General features: G+C 41.3%; 1 protein-coding gene across 2 annotated transcripts in view; it reads left to right on the plus strand.

Moving 5' to 3' along the window:
- The first annotated feature begins 2,462 nt into the window (after window positions 1–2,462).
- Tmigd3 (transmembrane and immunoglobulin domain containing 3) overlaps window positions 2,463–7,740 on the plus strand; it is a 69,115-nt gene continuing 63,837 nt past the window's right edge. For both annotated transcript variants that reach the window (XM_059266034.1, XM_059266032.1), the window contains exon 1: window positions 2,463–2,566. The gene's annotated coding sequence lies outside the window, so the exon portion shown is untranslated. The remainder of the gene's footprint in view (window positions 2,567–7,740) is intronic.

The following is a 7,740-nucleotide window of genomic DNA, read 5'->3' on the forward strand; positions in this document are numbered from 1 at the left end:
ACATTCCACAGCACTTGGAACATGGAGACTGAAGGATCTTGAGTTCAGAGACAGCCTGGGCTATGCATTGAGATTATGTTTAAAAATAAAAAACTGAGAGAGAGAGACAGAGACAGAGACAGAGACAGAGACAGAGACAGACAAGGATGAGAGAGAGACAGAGACAGAGACAAAGAAATAGGGAAACACACACAGATATATTTTAGACTACATAAAATCTGACATGCCCTTGATTTGCTAAGACAGGATATTCTCTCTATACTTAATATTTCTTCCTTACTGATCACTGGAGTCAGGGGAAAGAAGCACCTCAGTTACCTTTCTCCTTCCCTGAATATTTTGGAGAGTTGTAATCTACAGTTCAGCCATCCTTTGATCAAAGAAAATGGAAATGCTGGAGCTGTGTACCTGGCAGCCTGGACCATACTGACTTCCAAAAAAATCACATTAATTAAAGACAACGAGATGCCCTGTGTGATGATCCCAGGGAATGTTTCTTCCCATTAATTATCGTTCATCATCTTTATAGAGAAGGAAGGTATGGCCTCTTAGCACCCTATGGTCCTTTCGGAGCTCAGTCATTTGCCTGGACCTTTTGTTTGGAGAGTCATTTGCTTCTGAGAGCCTGAGGCATCAGGGTTGGATCTTTAAGTTATTGTCCCCTCCTTCCTTGTTTATTCTTCATTACTATGTGGAGGCAGGCTAGCCCTGCCTTGTTAATATCTGCTGCCAGTCTGCTTCTCCCTCCGCATCCATCACCATCCTGGTCCTTTTGCCTCATTATGCAGCACTAACTGGTGTTTTTCCTTCTGTACTTGCTTGTCTTCAGTTGAGGTTCCATACGATAGCCACAATGGCCTCTGTAAACAATTCCTGGTGACTGGGTGGCTCCCAAGGCTCCAGTCCTTGATGGCTTCTTGGTTACACCCAAGATGAAGCTCAGATTCTGCTCTGTTCGTGCAGCCCTGTGCAAGTTCACCTTTCCTTCCTCAGCTGTCCTCTCCTTACTCGTCCTCAGGATGCTCTGAGCTGAGTCCTTGTTCTTCAAAGACGGCACTCTCTGCCATCTGCAGAGTAAACAGCAGAGTGTACAGGCTTCCATGTCCCCAGTTGTACCTTACACTTTCTGTCTGAATTAGTGCTGCCCAATAGAAATATGATGTGAGCCACGTGTTTATTTCACTAGTCTGGTAGGGACACTTTAATAAGGGTAAACATTTAAGGGGGTAAACATTATAAAACAACAATAAAATCTCATATGCTGCAAAGGCAAAAGTGGATGAAGCCCTCCTGATATTAGAGATTGTGTTGAGTTTCTTCAGTCATACAATTGACTTTTACACCTTAATAGCACTACTGGACAATGGTCACCTTCGTTTCTTTCACTTTTAAATACTATATCTATTTGGGGAGAAGCATATGTGGAGATAAGAAAACCACTTGTCAGGGCCTGTTTTTTCCTTCCACCATTTGGGGCTGTGGAATCAAACCAAGACAGTCAGGCCTGAGAGCCCTCTTTTGCCAAGCTTCTTGGTTATCAGATTGGGATGTCACTTGCTCTGACACTCCCTGGCCTGTACACAGCACCCTCGTCTTTCACTGCAGCGTCCCATGTTTAACCTGATCACATTACTTTCTGCACTGGGATGCAGCAGCTGCCTGCTCACTTGTCTTTGTTTCTTGTTAGATTCTGAGCTCCTTGACAATGAAGACTTTGTCTAATTCATTTCTGTATCATCAGCATCCAACAATCCAAGCCTAAAATATTTGCTTAGTTTGTTTGTTTGAATGCCTAAACAACAATCCTCTGTGGACTAATACAGTACTGCGGGACCAGGTCCCTCACTCACTGTGACCTCATCTCCTACTAGACTTCTTTTTGTTCTCTGCTCCAAACACATCGGCCTCCTTTCTATTCTTCGAATAACTGAAGTCTGAACTAACCTCAGGGCCTTTGCCCTGTGTGCTTTTTCTGGAAAGCCCTTCCGGCGAGGATATGTTGGTGTGATGGGTTCTCTTTTTGCCTCTGACACCTCATTAAAGCTTTTTTCCTTGAAAGCTTTTTAAAGAGAACACACAAACCACTCACTTTCTAATTCTGTCACATTTTTTTTTTAAAGCAAGTTTCTCATTACTGTTTGGAGTGTTGTTTTGTCTTATTTGCTCCCCAACAGAATAAAAGTTTCCTGAGATAAATCTCGTCTGTTGTGTTTTTGGTAATATATTCTCCTAATGTAGTGTCTGACATCTAGTAGATATATGCTCAATAAATACTGGCTGACAGCAAGAAAGTCTATCTAGGGTAGTGGAGAGAAAGGAAAAAGACAAGATGCTCAGAATCTGAGTCCTGTTTCCCTATTTCTCCCATTTAAAGTTTTACAATGTCCAAGTGGCTTGGAAAGTCTGAGCATGTCTGATTCTCTGCCCCTATAGTCAAGGTATGCCTGGTTCTCTAGAGAAGGGTTGGAGGAATGGAATGTGGCTGCTGCAAGCTTCCGTGGCAGTTGAAAAAGATGGCCAGAAGGAGATGCAGGACTTCAGCAGGACCCACTGAACAAGGAGGCAGGTAGGAAGGCCCTCAAGCAGAGTAGCCACACTGGAGTTGGCTCCTCCTGAGCCTTGAAAAGCATTGAGATAGTGCAGAGAATGCAGGAGCAGAAGGCCAGACTGTGTTGATCACTCGGGACAAGGGCAAGCTACCAATGCTCAGCTCCCTCAGCTAAGTAGAGACAATTCTACTCACAGCACAGTGAAGACAACCTGACATGACCTGTGTGAAAGTAATTTGTGAGCCACAGAGTATTTGAAAAGTTGTGGGAAGCATTTCCCATGAGTTCTCCTCTGCCCACCTTACACCTTTAATCATTGGATTTATTGATTACTTATAAGCCAGGGCTCTAGTAAAGTTCTGTTTTGTTGTAGAACTCAGGCTCTTTCCTCCTAAATTTCCCAAGGTTCAGAAAATCAAATTTCAACTGATGGGAGCCATCATAATTTGTGACTTAAGGAGCCATATCTCAGTATTTCAATGAATGTGTGTATGTGTCAATTATTTCTTATATGGATGTCTTTCCTTCCCAGAGTTAGACTGTAAGCTTTTGGCTAAATCATTTAGCATTATGTTTACAGCTTTGCTCTTTACTAGTGCTGTAGGACTTGAGTTGGGTTACTTAGTCTCTCTCAGTGTTAATCCTCTCTATTATATTGACATGATAATATCCTTTGCACAGTGGACGTGTAAGAATAAAAAGATGTATTTAATGCATCTAAAGTATTGACCTAGATCTAGCACACAGTAAGACACTAATCAATGATCCCTTATTAACAAGAGCTACTAGTATAAAGCTGGGTAGTGCTAGAATTGGATTTTCCTCCAATTCTTGATTGAGAAGTAGAAATAAAACTAAGAGCGCAGAGTGACTCCAAGCCAAACCTGGCTTTAGTCAATACAAACAGAAAGGTTTAGGGCTTCCTGACCCAGGCAGAGACTTAAACAGCAATAAAAGGTCACTTTATTTTCTTGGGTTGACAAGTGATAAATCTCATTTGAAATAGGCTGTGGGTTTGGTTAGAGAGGGCATATTGCCAGCATTAGTCTTGAAATGTTGATGAGATGGTTGTAGTGCAGAGGGACGGATGTAACAATGTAACCTAGTTTCCAGGACGTTTTTTGAAAAGTTCCCTGGACACTTTTCAAAAACGGCTAAATCCAACCTAGTAGAGGATGACAACGTTTATGTCACTTCTGGACTAGCTGGAGATCCAGTATGGGCTTTGTAGGAGGTACACAAGTTGGAACTAATTGGATCAGGTGCCCCAAGGCAAGAAGAAAGAACTTGACAAGGGTTTGAGAGGATGCAGGGGAGTTAACATCCTCCTTGGTCTCCAAGGAAACCAACAGTGTCTCTCAAGTGAGTTGTAACAGTCAGTACCAAGGCCTTCTTTCACTTTGTTCTGGACAACCCATTCATTCATTTTCAACAAGTATTTGTTAAGAATCCACTGCATATCTGCACCTGCCCTCAGGGTCCAAGGACTTTGAAATAAGAAATGAAACCAGCACCATCAACTTCTGCCTTCACTCTCTTTGCTGGCTTTAAGTCTGGTAGGACAAGTTGGGGCCATGGTGGGGGTGGGAGCATCACTTTTTTATGATTCCCACGTGATTAAGTGTGGTGAGAGAATGCTAGGTACCTCTGTCAGCTTCACCCCTTAAATTGTAGTCTTTGAATTTCCAGTGCAAGGGCTGTTACCAAGAAATGCTCGGCAGAAGGGTACTCTGTAAAGATCTAGGCTGTTCTGAGGGTTGATTTTGAACTCAGTGTTTGATATGACAAGAAATCTTAGTCTTGAAATGATGACAACTGGCAGTATGTTTTAGCATTGTGGAAATACCACTGTTCAGAGTCATAGGCATACCCAAGAGCAGATCTAGTAATATAAATAAAGCTTCTCCCACCTTTAACGTTTGAAGGCACCTTGTAAATCGATCTTTAAGGGTTGAGGTGGGAGACGCTCCCACACTCATGAGTTCTTTCTTACTTTTTCTCAATGAATCTGTGTTCATCCTGAAAACAACTGATGTGTAGCTTGTTTTGCGCTTAGATAACTGGATTAGTGGGGAACTGATTTCAACATACTAGAATATAATTGATGATCTAGTGTGTGCTCAAACATGTTAAGAATAATCTACATGGGGCTGGAGAGATGGCTCAGAGGTTAAGAGCACCGACTGCTCTTCCAGAGGTCCTGAGTTCAATTCCCAGCACCCACATGGTGGCTCACAACTATCTGTAATGAGATCTGGCGCCCTCTTCTGTATGCATAATAAATAAATAAATCTTAAAAAATTAAAAAAAAAAGAATAATCTACATAAGCAAAGGCCATGTTTATATACAGTCAGTTTGAAGCTTATGGTGTTGTCTGAATAATCCCTTATTGATATTTGGACAGCTGTTATGTCAAAATTAATGAAATTAGTATGCTAGAAATTGTTACTACTATTTAATTTGTTATATCATTCTTTTTAACTTTATATAGTTTACAGCCGTGTTATTAGTTATATAAGACTTTAGATGTTTATATACCTTTAGGAAAAGGAAATGATGGTCAAATAGTACCCCAGTTAGTTCCATAAAGCAATGGTTTTCAACCTGTGGGTCGTGACACCTTGGGGGTTGAATGACCCTTTCACAGGGGTCACATATCAGATATTTATATTACAATTCGTATCAATAGCAAAATAACAGTTATAAAGTAGCAATGAAAGTAATTTTATGGTTGGGGATTACCACACATAAGGAACTGTATTAAAGGGTCACAGCATTAGGAAGGTTGAAAACCACTGCCATAAAGTTTTTGTCAGGGGCTGGAGAGATGGCTCAGAGGTTAAGAGCACCGACTGCTCTTCCAAAAGTCCCGAGTTCGATTCCCAGCACCCACATGGTGGCTCACAACCATCTGTAATGAGATCTGACACCATCTTCTGTGTACATAATAAATAAATAAATCTTTAAAAAAAAGTTTTTGTCAGGTATTAATACAGTTAGTACACTTCCCACTCTATCTTCCTTGCTTCCTGTCTTTCTTTCTTTCTTCCTTGCTTCCTTCCTTCCTTCCTTCCTTCCTTCCTTCCTTCCTTCCTTCTTTCCTTTCTCCCCCGACCCCCACTTTGGTCATGCTGGCTATCAAACACAAGGTCTCATACATTCTAGACATATGCTCTTCCACAGAGCTGCATCCTCAGCTTTCTTTGTTTTTATGTTCTGTTTGTCTTGTAAACAACAAAGAGAATGGGTTTTTAAAGTCCTTGAAGGAAATTCCTCCCATACTGACATCCTCTGCCTTTTTTGTAGGGCTTCACGCACACCAGGCAATCACTGTACCACTGAGCTACACCCCCAGATCCATATTCATTTTTAACCAAAAGAGTTTAGTCTGCTTACTGGAATTATTGCTTTATTTATTTACTAAACAGGCTCTTGCTATGTAGCCCAGGTGACCTTGAATTTAGTGCAATCCCCCTGCCTCGGCCTTCAAGGTGCTCAGATTACAGTCCCGAGTCACCATGCCCAACTCTCCAGTTTTTAGTTAGTTGAAACTTTTCTCATTCCATGTTTACTTCTGTGAGATATTTTTTTTTGGTGAGGTACATGTGGGGTAGGCTTAGTTTTTTTCTTAGTCCTCTGAAGAACTTACACTTCTTTACTCTGTTTTTCCTTATGGTGTTGAGAAATCCATGATCGTCCTCTTATTCTTCTCTAAGTGATAGCTTTTCCGTTCAACTGCTCTAACATTTTGTTTTTGGAACAGGGTTTTATGAAAATACGATGTGTCTTGTTGTGAATTTCTTTTTACCAGGGACACATTGTATTTCCCAAGTGAAATAGCTGTAGCTTCTCAGTTCTGGAAAATTCCCAAACATCATCCCATCACCGTCAATTCCCATCACCGTCATTCATCCCCACACCCCTTTTTCATCTTGCTGAACGAAGACTCTGCTCCTTAAACAATTCCTTCTTCCTGTCTCCAGTCCTGGCAATCACCATTCTACTTCCTGCCTCTGTGAACTTGACTCTAGGCAATTCCTGGATGCTATTAAACAGCATTTGTCCTTCAGGGAGTGAATCATTTCATTTCGAATTCCTTCCTGAGAATCTGTAAAAAGTTTCTTCTTTGAAAGGCTTAATCGTGTTCTATTCTGTATACAACATTTTGCCTATAGATTTATGTGGCATTAAACCCTGGGTTGATAGTGTCTTTTGGCTATTGTGTATAAAGCAACTGCAAACATAGGTCTGTACTTACCTGCTCAAGCCTCCACTTGTAAGTTAGATGCACAGGAGAAGAGATGTTAGCTGACATGATAGTTTTGTTTTGAGAGGAACTGCCATACTACTTCACTATCTTATATTTGCACCACACGGAATGTGGTAAGTCCAAATTATCTAAATGCTCCCTAGTACCTAATATTCTCCCTGCGCCCAATGTGTGTGTGTGTGTGTGTGTGTGTGTGTGTGTGTGTGTGTGTGTGTGTGTGTACTTATGTATTGGTCAGACAACGGCTGTGGGAATCAGCTCTCTTGTTCCGCCGTGGGAGTTGGGCTCAGGTCAACCCTGGTAGCAGCGGGCACCTTAATCTGCAGAGTCATCTCACCAGCCTCAAATTCTGTGTCATTTCTTCAGCTCTGTTTTTCACTCTGTTGATTCATCTTGTGAATCAGTCCACTGTTTAACTTGCCCACTGAAGATGTCGAAGCTGTAGACCGTGCTTGGGATTGAACCCCACAGCCTTACACACCTACGCAAGCATTCTGCCGCTAGGGTGCGTTTCCAGCAGTGTCCACTGAGTTTTAAATCCAAGTGAGATGTTTTTTCATTTCTGCGAGTTTTCTCTCACATGTATTTTGCAATGTTTGAGAGTCTCATTATTTTTTTCATACTTTTAATTATTTTTCTGGCTTATTTAGTATTCCATAGTCACTAATACCTACATTTAAAGTCTTTGCAGGCCAGGTTTCCTCAGACTACTACAGTGTCTCTCCCCTCCACCCCCTCCCCAAAATAGTTTCTTGTTTGTTTGTTTTTGTGAACTAACATCCTCAAGGACTTCGTGGGGATTATTAGCAGCTTGAGCAGTAAATGGATTTGTATATGGATTTCAGAATTCTGAAATAACAGAATTCTCGGTTTGGGTATTTTGGAACAAAAAAGAAATATGGACTCAAGTTCCTATCTTA

Source organism: Peromyscus eremicus, chromosome 6 (genome assembly GCF_949786415.1).
Source record: "Peromyscus eremicus chromosome 6, PerEre_H2_v1, whole genome shotgun sequence".
In the NCBI taxonomy this organism is placed as follows: Eukaryota; Metazoa; Chordata; class Mammalia; order Rodentia; family Cricetidae; genus Peromyscus; species Peromyscus eremicus.